The sequence below is a fragment of the Lissotriton vulgaris genome, chromosome 1_1, assembly GCF_964263255.1.
Source record: "Lissotriton vulgaris chromosome 1_1, aLisVul1.2, whole genome shotgun sequence".
Classification (NCBI taxonomy): domain Eukaryota; kingdom Metazoa; phylum Chordata; class Amphibia; order Caudata; family Salamandridae; genus Lissotriton; species Lissotriton vulgaris.
In genome coordinates this window covers 901,192,594-901,210,936 of record NC_141685.1, presented here as the reverse complement: position 1 = coordinate 901,210,936, position 18,343 = coordinate 901,192,594, and the positions used below count along the sequence as shown (strand labels likewise).

At 43.6% G+C, this 18,343-nt stretch overlaps 1 protein-coding gene across 3 annotated transcripts in view; it reads left to right on the top strand.

Moving 5' to 3' along the window:
• LOC147748145 (complement C3-like) overlaps positions 1–18,343 on the top strand; it is a 1,551,795-nt gene that overhangs the window by 1,210,795 nt on the left and 322,657 nt on the right. The gene's annotated exons all lie outside the window — the stretch shown is intronic.

The following is an 18,343-nucleotide window of genomic DNA, read 5'->3' as shown; positions in this document are numbered from 1 at the left end:
GGACCATCCACGCCCTGTTGCTACCGGGGGCGGAGATCCCTAGACACACCCATCCACTACTACGACTAGCGCTCGCATATTGGAAGAGGGCCGTGAAGTACACATCCTCGACGTCCTCGTATGCCCCCACGATACCACTTCTGGGTGTCCCACTAGTCACGGAATTGCTCTCGAACCGGACACTTACTGCGTGGCAGGAAGTGGGGGTCACACAAATAGGAGACCTGTTCACAGATGGCCAGGTTATGTCGTTTGAGGACTTTCGCGAGACCCATCGCGTGCCAGGGGGCACATTCCTCTTACATGCTCGAGTGCGACGGTACATATCCAGGACATGGGCGCCCGCGGGTACAGAACCCCCCACGAACCCCCTATTGACGATGCAATACCTCATGGGAACTGGAAGCCATTTGACGAAATGGATTACAAACGGAATAAGAACTGGGAGGCCGATCTCCTTACAACCCTTGAGAGCTAAATGGGAGGAAGACGTGGGTAGGCCACTCAGAGATAAGGAATGGGAACGTATACTCAAATTCCCCCAAAAAGTTTCCAGGAACCCCAAATTTAAATTCATACAACTCATGATTTTGCACAGGGCTTACCTGTCGCCACACCGTCTACATGTAATGTTCCCTACCACACTTGATAGTTGCCCGCATTGCAGTATGGCTAACGCGCGCCTGATACACATGTTATGGGACTGGGGTATTACTGGACCACGGTACATGACGCCCTAATTAAACTGGCACCGTCCAAGCCATATGCCACTCTAGCTTACTCCATACTCGGGCTTGGACCTTCAGAGCATAAAAAAAGTGTCACCACCCGATTCACAGACCTAGCCTTGCTTCTAGCAAAACGTACAATCACCATGCGCTGGAAGTCAGCTAGACCCCCGAATCCGGATGTATGGAGGGCGGAGGTAATACGGTGGGGGAAGGCGGAAGGCGAGGCGCTATAGCGAGAAGAGCGTAGAGGTTTAAGGAAGAACCTATCCTCACTGGAGTGGAATACAATACTTGGGGCTTTCGAGACAGAAAGGTCCCCAGACTCGGGTTCTGAGCTCTCAGTTGTGTAGAAGCTGGGAAGCGAGAGGAGTGTCAACATGACCACCAGGGGGCTGTGCTGCCACGTACCTCGGCAATCCCGACAGATCTGGGTGCACAGGCAAAACCAATAGACCCCACATTAGATATGCCGTCCTCAAGTGTGCCGTGATGCAATGAAACACAAGATGCCACAGTGCCAGTTGTAGCCATGTAATATGCGTTTTCAAATATACCTAACAGAGTGCTGGGAATGGGTGGGCGTGGGTGGGGGGGAGTTTAGTTTATCTACGGTTGGGCTATATGATAAAATCAAAACGAAAATGATGTACGATGCTTTGACACTTGATATAAATATGTGTACGTCTCAAAATTATTGCAATCTGTTTTTGCTGTTATAACATGTAAAGTGCACAATGATACTGCTAATAAAAAGAATTTAAAAAAAAAATCATAACACATACAACCTGCACCAATGGTGATGGTGACCTATAAGAAGATGTGATATATATATTTTTCTCAGTCCTATCCATTATCATTGTAACCGGGGCTGTGATATGCTGGTGAGGTACAACAATACAAGACAGACAAACTAAAAACATAAAACACACACTCTATACTAGTGACCAACATTTGAGCGTCCTCCTTAGATTTTTCATGAGTCTGCAATATATGCCCAGGATTCAATTACAAGTACAAAGTATCGGAAAGAGATATGATCCCTGAATTATTTACATATTTTTATTAGCCCATTTCATGCCTCATAAGCCTGAAAAGCGAGAGGGAAGGAGCACTTATAGCCAAACAATTAAAGATAAAAAATGTAAAAAAGTCGTTGATTGTACAAACTGTCTCGGCAGCATGTAACTGCTCATATGTGGCTAAGCGACTGAGCGACTGTGCTGTACTCACGTCTTCAAGGTTACCTCCTGGCCTATTTAATACCTCCTCGCTACTTCATGGGACAATGAACCTGCGTGGGGAGTCTCCTTTTAACAGAGTGTAAACCGCCTAATCTGCACTGTTTGATGCGTAACACATAACAGCTGTCGTACCGTTCTAACCTTCACTTCCTGTTGCCGGCTGTGTGGGCTGAGGTAGACTAGAGCATCAAAGTCCAAAAGGCATGATCGCAACAGGAGTGAAACTCACTTCCTGTTGCGGCTCGTCTTCTATTAAAAAAAAAAGATATTAAAGTTGAAATCTGGTAAATCTAATCACACAATACTGCCCTCAATAGCAGGAAGGTATATATCCTAATATGTATGGTTAAATATGTCACTGCATATCAGGTGCCCCTGATGGCAAAAAAGGCCAATAGAAGTGTAAGAAAGTATGTTCCTGTACATCAGAGAGAGTAACAAAAATACATATAATAAAAGAAGTACGCCTAGTGGAATGATGTTTCCGTGCTCCTTGTCGAGTAATGGATATAGGTAGTAAAAAGGGCCAACGGTTAGTGCGGTGGTAATTGTTGGACTCCACTCCTGAGATGCGGATAGCATCTTATTGATTGTGCTTTCGGCAGGTGATGTTTCTGGAGCCTAATTATGTCGGTGTGTGATTGTGCCCTCCACACAAGATACATCCAGGTGGTGTCAAATGAATATTTCATGTTTCTTTGAAACCCCTGACTGTTTATACTGGATGGTGTGAGCAAAACAGAAGGATATGATTTTCAGCCCTGTTTGGTTGTGCTTTTAGTATTTCCTTGTCATATGCTTGGTCCAATTGTCCCCAGGATATGTCATCATTCAGGCCCGTGCGGTGAGTGCCCTCTCGAAACACCCACAGTTGTTCTGTCTCGAACAGGCCATGTTCATTATTCAGCTGTTCGATGATGGTCCGTTATAGGTCTTCCATCGTGTGTTGGTTTGTCAAGTAGTGGGTAGCCATTTTGGTGGTACTTTTTTTTGCAGCGTACGTTGATTCTGTGCTCCCCTATTCGGGTCTTGACAGGTCTTGTTGTCGTACAGACATATTCCATGCTGCATGGGCAAGTAATGATGTAGACTACATTCTTGCTATTACAGTTCATGAAGTGTCGCTGGTCCCATTCAGGGCCATTTTGGAATGTAATGTGCTTGGTTTTTTTTGTCAGGTGGCACGTGCTGCAATTTCCACAGGGATAGTGGCCCTTCACTGGTGGTAGGAACATGGTATCTGCGTCCCTTGTCATGATGTGCCTTGGCCTTGTGTGGACTAACATATCTCTCAGACTTCTTCCTCTTTTATGGGCGAACATAGGGTTTAGGGAGGTTGAGGTTACCACAGTTTAATAGCCTCCAATGCTTATTCACAATTTTTGTCACCTGATTGGAATCGGTGTTGTACATAGTGACGCATATTCGTCTCTGCTCGGGTTCTTTGGGCACTCTTGGTTCCATTAGGACTTCCTTATTTTTGTTGCAAGCCCCTTTCATAGCTTTGTCTATGATTTGATCTGGGTAATTAAGTTTCTTCAGTTTCTCTTGAAGATCTGTAGCCTGTTTTTTTAAATCCCAGACATCGGTGCAGTTTCTCCGAAGGCGGAGGAGTTGTCCATAAGGAAGGTTGTCCCGGAGGTGTTGCTCACTTTGCCACTGTATTCAAGCTAGCCCGGCTGATGACGGCTGATTAGCCAGAAACCGGTCCCAGGATACTTGTTTCTGGTCCAGGGAAGACATGGCTTAGCAGTTCGGGCTGGACTGTTCCCATGAGGCACGGGGTCAGACAGATTTGCATATGGCCATGTCTGAACTGGGGTGGTGGAGTGAGCTAAAGAATGATGATGGATGAAACCCAGATCAGTTGACTGGGGGTGAGTGCTTGCAATGTTCAACACTCCGTCCATCATCCCCTTTGGTTTTGCTTTGTTCACGCTAAGTTGACAGGGTATGCCCAGATGTGGGTCCCTTGCTCACTTTGCCACTGGATTCAAGCTAGCCTGGCTGATGAGGACTGATTAGCCAGAAACCGGTCCCAGGATGCTTGTTTCCGGTCCAGGGAAGACATGGCTTGGCAGTACGGGCTAGACTGTTCCCATGAGGCACAGGGTCAGACAGATTTGCATATGGCCATGTTTGAACTGGGGTGGCGGAGTGAGCTAAGGAATTATAATGGATTAAACCCAGATCAGTTGACTGGGGGGTGAGCGCTTGCAATGTTCAACACTCCATCCATCATCCCCTTTGGTTTTACTAAACTTCATATAAACATCTAAGGAAGGAGAAAGGAGCCAAGCAAATATTCGTAGTATTGCATCCAAAAAAACTCCTAGAAGTAAAAATGAGGGAGAACATTAGTAGCGAGGGGACGAAAAACGCAACAAAATATAAAGGAGCAAATGCATTGGGACACCTCTTCCCTTTGGCATTGTCTTCCTAAATATGGTTCAAACATGAAATGTTGACAAACCACCGACTATGGAAAGGCTTTTGCTTAGGTTTGTTGCTCCTCATTTCCAGAAAGTCATGGCATTCATTTGGTAAACAAAGGAGAAGTCCAAGGGGGGTACAGGAAGCAACAGTTATGGGGAAGAAGAGAGGAGAGCAAGGAGATGTCTGGGTTGGAGAGGTATAGGCAGACATTTTAATTTTAAGTGGGCTTAGTATTAAGTGAAGTAAACCTATAATCCCATCTTTAGCCCAAATTAATCGCAGAGGTCAAAAAAGGTCTAATTTATTGCAACCTCTATTCCTGTCTTGATTCAGTAAGGCGGCAGTCCTGAAAATAAATATCTAGCCCCAAATCCAATGTCTTTTTTTTTTAGTTCAAAAAAGGTTTATTAATGTAATAAGAAGCATAAATACAAATACAATGAAATAAGAACAATTGTGGGGGAAGAAAGAGGGAGAAAAGAAGGGGAAACAGAAAGGAAAAAGCAATGTACATTGTGAGGATGTAGAAATAACAATATACTTTCATGAGTAATTAGGGTAAAAAGAAGAGATACAGCATTAATACAATAAAAATAAATGCAACTGAAGATAGTTAAATAATTATGTTAATAAAGAAAGTGGGATGAAAAAAAAGGGTATCAAGGCGGTTTAGAAATTTCTTGTTGAGCAGGAAATAAGCGAAAAGAGCGAGTCGTACAAGAATCTAAATACATAGTAACAGGAAGCTATAAGTCTGTGCGTTTAGCTGCCATCTGGGCAGGAAAAACAAAAGCAGTATCAAGCCTATGATTATGACAAACATTATACCACCAAGCTTGAAAAGTAATGGTAGAGGAGGACTTCCAATGAATCGTAATTTGCTGAAATGCTACAGCTAGTAGTAGATCAACAATACGAACATAAAGATCAGTTACCTCCCAACAAGGAGAGAGACTTCCCAAAAAGATGTGAACGGGAGAAAAGGGGATACATGTGTGAAAGATAACATTAATTTGTGCCCAGACCTGTAACCAAAAGGCATGTACATTATTACATAAGAATAACATATGAAATAAAGTGGTGTTTGGTGAGGAACAGGACCAACATACATCTGGGTGGTAGGGAATCGTTTGTGGAGGGTAGTGGGAGTTTGAAGCAATCTGTTATAAATGAAAAACATAGATTGCGTCAATGATGCCGCCCTAGAGGTTTTGCGAACTTTTGTCCAAATATTGTCCCACAGAGATATAGGCCATGATGTGGAGAAATCAGTTTCCCAATGCTCCTCCACCTTAGATTTAGGTCTGGGGCGTATATGTGAATGAAGGTGCTTGTAAATAACAGAGGCTTTGGGAAGGGCTTGTAGGGTAGAATGAAGTGGGAGAGTGAGGTTCGGTGAAACAAAAGGAGGAGTGGTTTGCACGAGTCTTGTATGAGCCTCCATGACCGCTTCTCTAAGGAGAAGATATTTAGGAGCAAAAGAGGAGGGTAAATCAAAGGTGGAAGAAAGGGTGCGGAAAGACAGGAAAGTGGATTGTGAGAAAAGCTGCGAAACCCAAAGCAACCCCTTGGATCTCCAAGATTTCCAAAAGAAGGGTTTACCTCGGATCAAGAGGTATTTAATGTGCCAAATAGTGGATGAAAGGAAATCGACAATGGTCGGAGGGGGATTAGAGGACAAAAGAAGTTTGACAGTGAATTTATGAATGAGAGTAGGAATCAAAGAGGGTTTGCGTGAAAAGGAGATATATTCAGCAAAGGAAAAAGGGGAGAGGAAGAGGCGTTCAATTTTGGCCCATAAAGGGCAAGGGGACTCAGGGTCTTGTAACCAAAAGGACGCTTGTCGTAACAGAAAAGCTTTATGATAGGTCGGGAAGTCCGGAAAATTAACTCCTCCCTCAGAGGTAGGGCGAATGAGTCGAGCAAGGGACATTATTTTATTATGCCATAAAAAGGAGGACAAGACCGAGTTAATTTTCTTGAAAAATTTGGCTGGGATAGAAACGGGGATATTGGAGAGTGTATATAAAACAATGGGTGAAAGCATCATCTTGATGGTGTCTAAACGACCCCACCAAGAGAGGTAAAGAGGATGCCATCTGGCAGTGAGGTCAGATATTTTCTGAGTGCATTTAGTAAGGCAGAGGGAAACAGTGTCAGGGATGGAAGGAGTAATACATAAACCTAAATACTTAATGTGGGAAGAGCTCCAGGTAAAACTGGAGGCGCTAAAGTCAGGTTTAAAAGTGAATTTTGTCAGGGGAAGAATCTCACATTTATCATTATTGAGCTTATAGCCAGAGATTGAGGAATAATGCTGTACTTCCTCCAAGAAAGCAGGGATGGAGACTGTGGGATTGGAAATGAAGAGCAAAATATCATCTGCATAGGCAGCCAGCTTAATGGAAGAATCTGCTGTCTGGAATCCATGAATGTCGGGGTTCTGGCGTAATCTGGACAGGAAAGGTTCTAAAGCAAGATTGAAAAGAAAGGGCTAAAGAGGGCAACCTTGGCGAACTCCTCTACCAAGGTCAAAGTAAGGAGAAATTTGACTATTAGCATACACTGCAGCCCTCGGGTGAGTATATAACAGTGAGATTAGGGAAATAAATTTAGGGCCAAACACAAACCATCCGAGAGTGTGGAAGAGGTAAGGCCATTCAACCCTGTCGAAAGCCTTTTCGGCATCTAGGGCAATAGCCGCGAGGGAGTGCTGAAGATGGGACGATTTTGACAGTATGTTAAATAAAAGCCTTGTGTTGTCAGTAATGTATCGGCCTTTAACAAAGCCTGATTGTTCTTCACCTAATAAATCAGGAAGTAGATGATCCAGCCTCAACGCTAATGTTTTGGCGTAAATTTTATAGTCAATATTGCACGTCTTTGCCGGGTTTGGGTATGATGTGTGCATCCGAAAAGGTCCTACCTAAATCAGCAAAGGAGTGGAGAAGAGAATGTAGCTTTGGAAGCAATAATTTAGAGAAGTGAAGGTAAAACTCAACAGTGAAACCATCAGGACCAGGGGCTTTATTAAGTTTAAGATGCTGAAGTGCGGCAAGCAGCTCTTTCTGTGAGATATCAGTCTCCAAAGATGAGAGGTCAAGAGGGAAATGAGCAGGCGGTTGAATAGTAGAGAAGAATTGTGACAGAGAATGGGGAGATGGTTGGGTGTCAGATGTGTATAAGGACTCGTAGAAGCGGGAGAATGTAGCCAGAATGTCTGCATCTTTGTGTTGTAAGTGTGCATCGGCATCATATACAGATTCAATAGACATCTTGTGGTGTTTGACTTTCAGGTAATTAGCAAGGATTTTCCCGGCTTTGTTCTTACCACCATAAAACTTAGCACTTGACTTGAGTAAATATAAGGAGGCATCTTCAGTAGACTTTTCATTAAATTTAAGCTTGACAGCGATCAAAGTTGTCAGACTATCATTAGAATGGGAGGTGAAATAGGCGTGTTCCAATCGCTTAATGTCAAGAAGAAGGGTTTTAGTGAATTGGCGAGCAGTCTTACGTTTCTTTGCGACATAATTAATAATGAAGTCGCGTGCGGCCGCTTTGAAAGCGTCCCAGACTGTGTGTTTTAAATTGGGCGGAATATCGTTAATCAGAAAAAATTCATCAAAAAAGGCGGTAAATGATGCGGAGAATTTGGGATCTAAGAGGAGAGCATTGTTAAAACGCCATCTCCTGGGTCCATCAACTTTAGGAAGCAGATCAAGGCTGACTATGACAGGGGCATGATCTGAGAGCAAAATCGGACCAATTTCCGCTGAATGAAGTGTTTGGGCAAGATCATGGGAAACAAAAATGTAGTCGATCCACGATTGCGAGCGATGGCATGGGGAATAAAAGGTATATTCCGGCAAGGTCGGATTGCAAAGGCGCCAAGAGTCAACAAGCTTATGATGGGAGATAACTTGAGTAAAAAGTTTATGCGATTTAGTAGGAATATAGGTGGCAGCAGATTTCCTATCTATAAATGGATCAAAAGGTTGATTACAATCTCCCGCGAGGATGAATTGTCATCCATAAATTGGGTAATTTGTGGAGAGAATTCTGCCCAAAATAGGGGTTTACCAGTGGTGGGGCCATAGACATTAAGGAGAGAGATTGGAACACCTCTAAGTGACAGTCTGACATGTATCCATCGGCCATTGGTATCAGAATCTTGGGAAATAACAGTGAAAGGGAGAGACTTGCGACATAAAATTGCAACACCGTTACGTTTACCATCACCTTGAGAGTAAAAAACATCACCAACCCATCCTCTCTTAAGTTTAGCAGACTCCGTGTCAGAGAGGTGGGTCTCCTGAAGAAACGCAATGTCAACATTCAATTTAGCTAGGTGCGTTGACGCTTAATTGGGGAGTTGATACCCTTAACATTCCATAGATGAGATTCAAGGACATAGCACATACATTAAGTTAGGAAAATCGTGATAGATGCAAAGATAATGTAGAAAGAATATGCAATAGAGTATAGCGTATACAAAAGTAAGAAAAGGATTCATGAAGAAGAAAGAATAAAAAGAAAATGAAAAAAAGGTAGTAACAGAGAAAGGAAAAAGAGAGAAAAAACTGGTAAGATCATAAGAATGTACAAAAAGATGGAGCAAAGTAAAAACAAGAAGAAAGTTCAGGCATAATAGGAAAAGAGGAAAGAGAAAGCAGAAATGTCCACATCCTGAGAATAAAGAAGTTATGACTTGTACACAAATATGAAAACGAAAAGGAAGGAAAACTATCAAGTAAGAAGGAAGAGCGATAATAAAAAGAGAATAAGAAGATAAATGTCCAAAGAGAAATATATAGAAAAGACAAAAATAACACCAAAGGAGGGGGGGACATACAATTAAGAGATTCAGGGTAGTGAAATAAGAAGAGGTATGAGAAAAGGAGAGTGGGTGAGCAGAAAACCAAAAAGAGAACAATAGGCAAATGGTAAAAAACACTAGGAATAAGGGAAAAACAGGAAACTTACATAACATCTGGAACAAGACAAGGCAGAGGGTGGGAGGGTGAAGGCCACGTGAAGAATGATGACACAGCCACAGCTCAAACAGGGAGACGAAGGAAGGGAGAGACCCAGCAGATCTCACGAACACAGGGAAGGAACCAGAAGAGCCGGAGAAACAAAAACATCTGTGTAAAAAAGAGAACAAGAGATTTAACATATCAAGAAACAACATTCATACAGTAGATATTGTGTAACATGAATAATCATCAAACAGTAACTGCAGAACAGAGAAGCAACACCATTGCAATGGCAGAAGATTATTTAGAGGTTGAGGCTGAAGCAGTATCCATTGTCTCAGCAGAATACGAATAGAGAAAACTTTTCAGCTTCAAAGGGTCATCATAGGTGGTAGTCTTGTTATTAATGGTAACCTTAAAAAGGCAGGGGTGAAACAATCCATACTGTGCTCCCAAAGAACGCAACTGGGGGCAAAGAGACAAGAACTCCTTACGCCGATCAGCTGTTGATTTAGCATAATCCTGTGAAAAGAATAAGGGGTGACCAGACCATGTGATGCGAGACATAGCTCTTGCTGCAGATATAACTGTAAGTAGGTCAGTATACTCGAGAAAGTACATAATCACACCTCGTGGTTTCCTCATTGAAGCAACAGAAGAGGATGTGCCTCTAATTGAGCCTAAATGATGCGCTCTTTGTATGTTAAGATTAGTAACTTCTGGCAAGTGGAGGAGCTTAGGTAGAAAAGATTTGAAGTAAGCAATAGGGTCAGACCCTTCCTGTCCTTCCTCAAGGCCATAAAGACGTAGGTTATTCCGCCTGCTTCTATTTTCCAAATTTTCGATCTGCTTGTGTAGAATTGAAACTTGTGCACATATTGGATCTACCTTGGAAACAGATGGTTGCATTGATGCAACGTTGTACTCAAGTGTAGTAATCCGTTCATCCACAGATAGCCATTTGTCGGAAAGTTGCTGCATTGTAGTTTTGGTCTCTTCAATAAAGGGACGCAAGGCTCTTATTTCATCCAAGAGTAAGTCAATAGTAGTAGTAGAGGCTGTTTGAGAAGGAGGTGAAGGAGGAGTTTGTTTCAGTCGTTTGATTGTACCTGTTTTGGTGACAGGCAGTAATGAAGTAGAAGGTAACAAAGTCTTTGTAGAGACAGCGTCAGGCAAGTCCTCCATCGCTAAACACTGAGAGCGGGATCTCGTAGGACCCAAGACCTTCTTAACAGTGGTGGAGGGTTTACGCAGGTCTTTATGCAGTCTTCCCATATAGAAAAGATACAGGTTAAACGTATGAAGAGTATAAAAACAAACTGACGTAAACTGGCTAAAGCGAGCAAGAGCAGAGCACAACAAATAAGTCAGGGAAACAGTTTAAACATAATTGAGTAATAAGTCATCAGGCCTAAAGGTACAGAATATCAGCATGCGTCCTATGAACAGGCATATAATAGTGATGGCAAATGAATTTACACAAATAGGTTATTCATGAAAAAGAAATGCAGCACAGAGCATGAGGTGAATAATAGGTGCAGACTTGTAAGAGGGAAAATCAGTCATGGCACTCAGTATTTGATCAAAAGTGCAAGACCACCTGTGAGCAGTAGGTGGCACATGAGTTCCAATAAGCTAAAATGCCAAGAAAGGAATTAGTCAGAGAGTTGTGAAGAAAACACGAGGAAGCTAGTTGACGTTGCTTTGAAAGAAGGGCCAAAATATGTAGCGCTGTTATTCAGGAAGCACCAAAGCACGATGAATCATGAGCCGAGATGACAGTAGCGCTGAGGAGAAAGTCGTTGTCGTACTGTGTGAAGAAAGTAACCAGAGCGCTAAACTTAACAATGCTCGAAATTTGAGGCAGTGACAGCACGTATGGTGAGGCGCATTGCCGAAGGCAAGCGAGAGAAAGCACAATCACGTAATAAATCAAAACCGCTATGAGAGTGGTTCCGTCAGCGGTGATATAAAATGGCGGGCGCAATCTGTCTGAGGAGCGCTGCACTCACGTATGCCAAAGGAGCCTCGTAGACGACAGCAGCAAGGGAAACGAGGGTTCCTAGTATCGCCCCTCACATTCCGACGTCTTCTCTCCAAGTTTAATGCAGCTACTGCGTGCAGGAATCACGCCGGGCCTCCCGTCATCCGCGCCTCCCAGAGAGAGCTACGGAAAAGCCGCCATCATCGTCGGGCGCTAGCCGCGCCCCCCCCACCCCCCCCAAATCCAATATCTATTTTGGGCCTTGCTTATTTTAGTTCAAAAACACAGTTCAGCTGATTTACAGAATTTTGCAATAACGTCAACTGGGGAGGAAATAAGCTTTGAATACCATTGAGAATGATGCATGAAAATAGGAAGCAAGGTGGACTAGACTTCCACTGTACAGAAAACTATACGAAAGCTGTGCGACTGAGAGTGGCATTTGAACAGTCAGTTATGGACACTAAAACACTGCCCGTCTATGGACACACTTTTAGATGTAGGCCAAAATGTGATCTGCTTTGGTTACTCAAACACTAGAGACTTGGAGTGGCATATGTTTCGGAGGTACTCTGGCCTCTGACAGAAATCAGGGATGATGTATTCAGAAACCCAAAGGCGGTGAGCCGGTGCTTTGGAGGGGGGCACCGGGAGTCCGTTGATGAATATGGGTGGCCGAGGGCTCCCAACATAATCTTCAATAGACCTTTTGGCAACACACTTTGCGGGGTATAAGAAGCCGACCATCGCACGCCTGACTCCAAAATGGCGCCTGCAATGGACATTCACCAGGGAGCATAAGGTGGCATAGGACCTGGTCACTGCGTACAAAAAGGAGCTGCGGCTGCAGCGGAGATACCAGATATATTGCTGGAGCTCAGAAATACATGTAGCTGTAAGCAGAGGTGCGCTGTGTTCATCATTCCCCCCTGCCTCATCTTAATTGTGCAGCACATTTTGAACAGCAACAGGAGGTGGCGGTAGACACCTATTCCCCTCCCCCCCCCCCTGCACCCCCCCCCTGGGCCCCTGACCCCTCGAAGAAACGGTGCGGGAGTGAAGGGGTTCCCTTCACAAGTTCTATGAGCACCGCCTGATCTTAAAATGGCGGCTGTCTGTCCCCCCTTTGCAGCTGCATCATTACATTACTCCACTCCTTTGGAGGCAAACGGACACTGGCGCTGGCCACAGCTGCTCCATTGCACAACAAACACCCCCCCTTGAAAGCGAAGTTCACACAGCGTTCACCCCTGAGAGCCTGTTTCAGCGCCGCCTCTGGCGATCTCTCTTCCTGCACCCCGGACCCTAAATGGCAGCTGAATAGGCATTGAGGAGAGGTCTCCTACTGAAACAGCCTAGGAGATACCTCGAGAAGCTGCACGACTAACCTTAGGGCCCTGTGAATACATAGGGGAAAGATGAAAATGGGGACCGGCAGTATGAAACACCACCGGCAGAATCCCTTGCCTGACCCCAGGCTGGCTGCCACAGTGGATCTTTACCAAGTTGTGCTACTACTCTTGGACACACCTGGACATTGACTAGACCTCAAGCATATCCCTTATCCGGCTCACCCATCAGGGCATGGAATCTGTGAACTTGCCACTGACCGTTGAGTCCTAGCAGTTTGGCCGGTGCACGGTGGAGCTACCTTGATAGCTATAGAGTAGATGGGCTGTGGGCTTTCCCCTCAGCCTCACCTACCCAGCCAGGCTTTGGGCAGACTTTCCTTCTTCTCTCCTCCGTATCTCCCTCCTACCCTTTTACCTTACTCATTTACCCTTCTACACTCATTTTATCTCGTCTTCTATGCTCTTTAAATGTTTTTTTGCAACAAATGTAACTTCTAACTGATGTAACTTTGTAACATTCTGAAACCTCATGTAAAGCGCTCTGATACCTCCGGGTCTAGTCAGTGCTATGGGGAGCCAGGTCAGAGATTCACTCCTTGGACGTCACCTACCCAGTCGGTCTTTCGACAGACTTCCTTTCATCTCTCCTGTCGTCTCTTCCCGTATCCTCCCTCTATTTATGTCTCTCCTTCTCTCCTCTCTCAATGTATTGAGACTGAACTATTTTGTCTGATGCCCGATGGAGCTACCTGGTTTAGCTATAGGGGAGATGGGCCGTGGACTCCCTCCTTGGTTGTCACCTACCCAGTCAGTCTTTAGACAGACTTCCTTTCATCTCTCCTTGTTGTCTCTTCCCTTATACTCCCTTTCTCACCTCCCATGCCCCCTCCACTACTTTTCTCTCTCCTTTCCCTCCTCTCCTAATGTATTGCCAATTTTTTGATGTATGGTGTAGTTGTTGATCTTTTTCTGATACATTGTTGATTCTCATGTAAAGCGCTCTGATACCTTTGGGTCTAGCCAGCGCTATATAAAACTCTTTAAATAAAAAAAAAATAATAATAAACTACTCTCCCGGGATTTGGTAGCTTATGTTGGGTTGGGGGTTCCAAACTGATTGAGAGAATTAAGCACAGGGGCTTTCTGGAAGCAGGCGTTGTGCCCCACTGCTGAAGCTAGCCAGTAGCCATTCTATCAATTTGGCAATTATTTTATAACTCACCTAGTGTCTCACTCAAACCTTCTCCCTCATACCGTTCTTAACACACTTCTTAACTTTAACTCACTCTCTCACCGTCCCTCATTTTCACACCAATCCACTCACTCCCTCTCACACACTTCCCCCATCCAACACTTCCTTCCATCCAAGCACTCATTCTCACCACCTTTCTCTTTATTTTTCCAGCACCAAATTGCTTTCCATGAAGTTGTATTTTCTTTCATTGCTTCTGATCAGCATCTTGTCAGATAAAGTGCACATCATGTATTTGGATGCCACTTTCTTTTCACCCGTTGCAATATTGACACATTTCTGACAATGGATTCTGGTGGTGACCTGGAATCCTCCTTCTGACTATCTTTCATTGTTTCTTTTACTCCTCCTTTTTCTTCTGGATTTCTTCTCTGCTGTTGTTCTTGTTTAGAAGCTATCAGAAACACATTTTGCTTACCCCAAAAAGTATACTACAGCAAAAAAAATGGTCCATTTTCTTTTTCTCCACTGCAGTCTTATGGCACATAGGGCAAGAAACTGTTCCAGAATGCTTTGAATTCATTCTCAGGATCCAGTCCAACCTCTCCAATGGGCCATAAGGAACCACAGATCCCCTGTGAACCCTGGAAATAGGAAAGGAAGCGTACAGCACGTTATGGTTTCGCAATGCTGATTCCCAGTACCACGAATGTCACAAGGCTTACAAAATTTTGAAATTGAAAAGTAACACTATATACCCTTTATTGTAAAATAACATATTGCAAACAGTTTTCCATTGCAAACACAACTTTTAAAAATGTCTATGGGTTAGCAGTGCAGTTTTTAGAATCCTGGTAGTCAGAAAAGAAGTCCTGCCCCACTGATGAGATGAACCTAGAAAAATATGCGTGGTCCAGAAATACTGTGTCTATTGATGGTTCTATGGAGGATCAGCAAATCCCCCACTCAGATAAAGAAAAAGAAAGGAGAGGTCTGATTTGTTACACACTAAACTGACTTTTGAAAAACAAGTTTAAATCCTTAAGAAAAACGGTATCCCACCCTTGTGCACACTTATGTAGCAAACTCTACACTTGAATCGATTCACCTAAGAGAAGAATCAGCTTTTTCTGCAAGGAAAATCTCCCAACAAGAAAGCCAGCAGCCAGGCTCTAGCTTGCTAGATGCTGTCAGCATTTTAAGGGTACTTCACGTAGAGGAGCATGGCTGACAATACCATTCCGCCGCCTGTTCCAACCTAGGTCCTCAATAATAATACATAAGCATGGAACCAAAAGATAAATAGGGGAAGGGAAATTACTCTGGAGACACTGGTTCAAAATGGTGCCAACAACAACTGAGATCAGCTCAAAACCACTGCTCAGTTATCTTAAATATAAGAAACACAAAATCTACTGTGAGACGTATGCAATACAAAACATGCAATCTGTAGTGTATGCAACGCCAAAGTCGTCATAAGGCTTAACTGTATCTTGGCATTGAAAGACTGTGACTATTCCCACTCCTATAATGAATCGGACTTAGACCTAAATAGCCGAGGAAAGGCTTCAGTGCCACACAGATGGAGCAAGGTGGTGTTATGTAGGTGCTGAAAGTTGTAACAAGATAATGGAGAGGCTACCAGTACGCCGGGCGGTTGCACCTTTAGCAGAGCAGCAACAACAAGGACATTTGAGCAAGCAGAGGAAAGATTCAGAAAGTAAATGACAGGGCAAAGGGTCTGGAGATGCAAGGAATTAAAGTAAATAAAACAATAAAGATGCATATACAGAAAAGTGAGGAGACGACCTACCCAATAGTGAAGGAGACTAAATAACTGCAAAATGCTGCTAGGCAGCGACTCTGTGTCTGCACTGAATTCATGTAGTCACTGCTTCCCAGAAGCCAAGCCCACAACCCGGAAGTGTCCATCTAGCAGCTAGATTCTAGCTGATCTCCGTTACACCATCTCCATATACACCAATCCGGACTTCTTCTAAACTTGAATGAGGGCTTAAAGCCTGACTGTCTGATTATTGGCTGTTCATTAGCCAGCTCTTTCCCACTACTCTTGACAGCTTCATCACCCTATGTTCCAGATGAAGGTGAGGCTGAAATATGACCCATGTTAAGCTGAAGGAGCATTCGCACAGAAAGTCCGTACCATGGAATTTCTTCACTCACTCGCAAGTTCAGAAGTAGATGCATGCTTAGAAGGCACCTACACTTTGTAGAAAGAAGTTCTACTGATGGATGATAAAGCATCTCAGAACAATTCATCCAATGAAGTTTCCCCAGGCTGAAATAGAGCAGAGCAGACAACAAGAAGGAGAGGAGCAGAAATGCGTGCCTGCAGAGGTCCTGCAAGTTCAGGAAGAAGGCAATGATCCAAGGCTGACATTGCTTGCAACATACTGCATATTGTGCAAGCAAATAATATACCCATATGTAGAAAACTGGAAAGTATTTTTTCCAATTTGGACTTTCACATCAGAAAGTATCATAAGTGGTTCTATGCCAGCCTTACGTGATTTCATAAAATAAGTTAAACGCTGCAGGTTGTGATAAAATATATACTTTTTTGTTTTAACTTACACATTCAGAGCCTGTGACCAACTCCTGCCCTTGGTCAAATGCAATTTGAACTGTGCTTTGGCTGCCAGCGGCGGGCTGGGTACTTGCCCTGGTGAAACTCCAGCCTTTGCAGTCAACCTCTGCTGCCGGTCGCAAGCAACAAGGGTTTAATACTTGTAGAGGGATAGGTACAGGGCCTGGCTATAGACCAGGCCTTGCATCCAACTCCTGCTACAATCAGCTGAGTTGACTGGTGCGATAGGTTCAGCTCAAGCGCTGAATTATGGCAGGGTTATGCAGTCTACCCACTCTGTTCACAGATCAATGCAGTGGGAAGAGTCAGTTATCTGAAGTAAGTTTTGCTCAAAAGCTGGTAAAAGTAGTTCACCAAAGGCCCTGTGGTGTGAGTAGTGGGGAGTTTATGGCAGGTTGGGTGCAGGGCCTAGCTGGTGACCAGGCCCTGTGGCCAACCCTCACTGTTTTTGGCCAAAGGCTGTACACTTCGAGGTTTGATCTTAAAAGCAGAAAGACGTGACATCCCATCCATGTGAAGCCTTCTAGCCTGGCAGGTCCCATTGGAGATACAAATATTCAGTCTTATCCTATCTCTGTTTACGCTTATCCAGGTAGAATCAATAACAAATGTTTAATGAACCTTAGATAAAACCAGGATTGAGCCCCCCATTGTCTGTATGCCTTACACTTGCTCACAAGGAAACACTAAGAAACCCCAAAACCCTGATGAAGTCCCTTGTAGGGAAGAAACACATTGGCTGGGCTGCAGTTGGATGTTATGAAGAATAAAGTAAATATTTTTGGGAATATCATATCACAGCTCCTGCATCATATTAGATCTCTAAGAAAAATGTATGTTTGAATAATCTGGATTATTATGTGATTAAGTGAACTTTCAGTAAAAACATTGGGCTTCCTAAGCAATCCCTTTTGTATATTGTTTTTCAGATTGAAAATGTACTATCAGAGATCAAATATTTTTTTCAGATTAATAATTTTTTCTACAAATTCCTCATCTTTTAAATATCAAAGGTGTCAAATTAGATCCGGAAGCCTTTCAGTAGCTCTCCATTCTAGTAACAATTTGGTGAAGTACTGGGTTGTCACCCCCCCCCCCCAGGTCAGGCTCTAAATCCTGCAGGGATGTCAAATGTCTATCATGGATCCACATGGCATTCCTATGGTGCTTGTTTTTCTGACCATTACCAAGGTCGTGAAAGTCATGCCTGAGCATGCACCCCAAAGCCATCAGGGAAAAGGAGGCCAAACATTTTATGACATGGGCTCGAGACGATTGATGTGCCAGGAGTATGTCTTGCTCGAGGACGAGTTGAGTTGCATCTTCTCTATCAAGACCCAATACAACTATGATCTTGGATTTAGAAACAACATGGTCAAGTTGTTGTAAAATAAGTTTTAAGAACTACTGCCTACTCTTGAGAAATTAAACTTGCACTTTTCATTTTTTTCTTTTTGTGGAAACCGGCCGGCATGTAAAAAATAAATGTTGCAAGCAATCACACACGGTGGTCTGCTGATGTAGGGGGTGACAAATTGCAACCTACCTCATTAGTATTCATGAGGTAGGTCTACTTGCGACTCACTACGAATCGCTAAATTAAACTCAATGAAGTGCAAACATTAGGAATAGCGGTGCTCAATAAATCGCAATTAGGAAATCGTTATTCCTAATCTACGTACATCGAGCTCTTTGTGCTTATTTAAAATGCACACCACTGAAAAGCGTATTGCAGAAAAATGATAACACATACATAAAGGATCAGTAGATAATTTGCACAAATCATGTTTGGTTTGTTGTATTAGCAAACAAAGCCAAAA